This window comes from Lolium perenne, chromosome 6 (assembly GCF_019359855.2).
Source record: "Lolium perenne isolate Kyuss_39 chromosome 6, Kyuss_2.0, whole genome shotgun sequence".
Classification (NCBI taxonomy): Eukaryota; Viridiplantae; Streptophyta; class Magnoliopsida; order Poales; family Poaceae; genus Lolium; species Lolium perenne.
Genome location: NC_067249.2, coordinates 143209306 through 143212183, shown reverse-complemented (window position 1 = coordinate 143212183; position 2878 = coordinate 143209306).

Sequence of the window (2878 nt, the reverse complement as noted above, 5' to 3'; positions counted from 1 at the left end):
GCATTGATTTTCGAAAAGTTAATAAAGTTACTAAGAAAGATCATTACCCCTTACCATTTATTGATCAAATGCTAGAGAGGTTGTCTAAAAATACTCATTTTTGCTTTCTTGATGGTTATTCTGGGTTTTCACAAATTGCTGTTAAAACTAAAGATCAAGAGAAAACCACTTTTACTTGTCCCTATGGAACTTATGCTTATAGGCGTATGCCTTTTGGTTTATGTAATGCTCCTGCTACTTTTCAAAGATGCATGTCTGCTATTTTTCATGGCTTTTGTGAGAGTATTGTGGAAGTATTCATGGATGATTTTTCTGTCTATGGGAATTCTTTTGATAGTTTCTTGCGAAACCTTGATAAAGTTTTGCAGAGATGTGAAGAAACTAACCTTGTTCTTAATTGGGAGAAATGCCACTTTATGGTTAATGAAGGAATTGTATTGGGACATAAAATTTCTGAGAGAGGTATTGAAGTTGATAGAGCTAAAGTTGAAGCAATTGAGAAGATGCCCTATCCGAGGGATGTTAAAGGTATTTGTAGTGTTCTTGGTCATGCTGGGTTTTATAGGAGATTTATTAAAGATTTCTCCAAGATTTCAAAGCCTCTTACTAATCTTCTTCAAAAAGACGTACCTTTTGTTTTTGATGATGATTGTAAGGAAGCTTTTGAAAATCTAAAGAAAGCCTTAACAACTTCTCCTGTAGTTGAACCTCCTGATTGGAATTTTCCTTTTGAAATTATGTGTGATGCTAGTGATTTTGCTGTAGGCGCTGTTCTTGGACAGCGAGTAGATAAAAAACTGAATGTTATTCATTATGCTAGTAAAACTCTTGATGCTGCTCAAAGAAATTATGCTACAACTGAAAAAGAATTATTAGCTGTAGTCTTTGCTTGTGACAAGTTTAGATCCTATATTGTTGATTCAAAAGTCACAATTCATACTGATCATGCTGCAATTAGATACCTTATGACAAGAAAGATGCTAAGCCGAGGCTTATTAGATGGGTACTTCTTTTGCAAGAATTTGATTTACATATTGTAGATAGGAAAGGTGTTGATAATCCTTTTGCTGATAATTTATCTAGATTGGAAAATATTACTTATGATCCTGTTCCTGTTAATGATAGTTTTCCAAATGAACAATTGGTTGTAATAAAGGTGAGCTCGCGAGACAGTCCTTGGTATGCTGATTATGCTAACTTTATTGTTTCCAAGTACTTGCCTCCAACTTTTTCAGCTCAGCAGAGGAGGAAATTCTTTTATGACTTGAGGCATTATTTTTGGGATGACCCACACTTATATAAAGAAGGAGTGGATGGTATTCTGCGAAGGTGTGTTCCCGAATATGAACAACAAGAAATATTGAGTAAATGTCATGGTAGTGCTTATGGAGGACATCACGCCGGAGATAGAACCGCGCAAAAGGTTCTACAATCAGGTTTTTATTGGCCAACTCTCTTCAAAGATGCAAGGAAGTTTATTTTATCTTGTGATGAATGTCAAAGGGTTGGTAATATCTCCAGACGCAATGAAATGCCTATGAATTATACTCTTGTTATTGAACCATTTGATTGTTGGGGATTTGACTTCATGGGACCTTTTCCGTCTTCAGAAGGTAACACTCATATACTTGTTGCTGTTGATTATGTTACTAAATGGGTGGAAGCCATACCTACAAAAAGTGCTGATGGTGAGACCTCTTTAAGAATGCTTTTAGATATTATTTTTCCTAGATTTGGAGTTCCTAGATATATTATGACTGATGGAGGTTCTCATTTTATTCATGGAGGTTTTAGAAAAACTCTTGCTAGGTATGGTATTAATCATAGAATTGCTTCCGCTTATCACCCTCAAACTAGTGGTCAAGTAGAATTATCGAATAGAGAGATTAAATCTATTTTGGGAAAGACCGTTAATAAATCTAGAAAGAATTGGGCTAGTAAATTGAAGGAAGCACTATGGGCTTACAGAACTGCTTATAAAAATCCCATGGGAATGTCACCCTATAAAATGGTTTACGGAAAAGCTTGCCATTTACCTTTAGAACTAGAGCACAAAGCTTATTGGGCTGTTAGAGAATTAAATAAAGATCCTAAACTAGCCGGTAATAAGAGGTTGCTGCAATTAAGTTCTCTAGATGAATGGAGAAGTGAAGCTTATGAAAACGCTAAACTCTTTAAAGAGAAAGTTAAGAAATGGCATGATAGAAGGATTATCAAAAGAGAGTTTAATATTGGGGATAAAGTCCTATTGTATCGGTCTCGTCTCAGATTCTTTGCAGGGAAATTACTCTCGAAATGGGAAGGACCATATGTTGTTGAGGAGGTGTATCGTTCAGGAGCAATTAAAATTAGCTCTTTCCAAGGCAATGCTACGCAAGTGGTGAATGGACAAAGACTCAAGCATTATATCTCGGGTGATTCTTATAATGTTGATGTTGATATTATTCAAGTGGAAACACCGGAGGCTTTCATCAAAGGACAAATTGACAGTCCGCCAAAACTTGACTTTGAATAGGTAACAGTACTGGTAATGAAAAGTTCGCAATTTACTTTCCGAACAATGTTTTTTGCTGTTTTTGGAAAATATGAAAAATTACGAGATCGAAACGGAGTGGAGGAGACGCACGAGGGCGTGCCCCCATAGGCCGACGCGGGCCCCAGCCTGGCCGCGCTGCCCTATGAGGACACCGCCTCGTCGCCTCTTTCTGACTCTGGTTCGACCTGGTATTTTCTGTTTGTTCTGAAATTTTTTACTATATAATCTCCCGGACCCCTGGAGGTCCGTATATCGTTTTCTCGACGTGTTTTGTTTCGAGCTGTTTCTGCCAGGATTTGTCTTTGATCTAGAAGCACCATGGTCTCCCACAACAAAGACAAG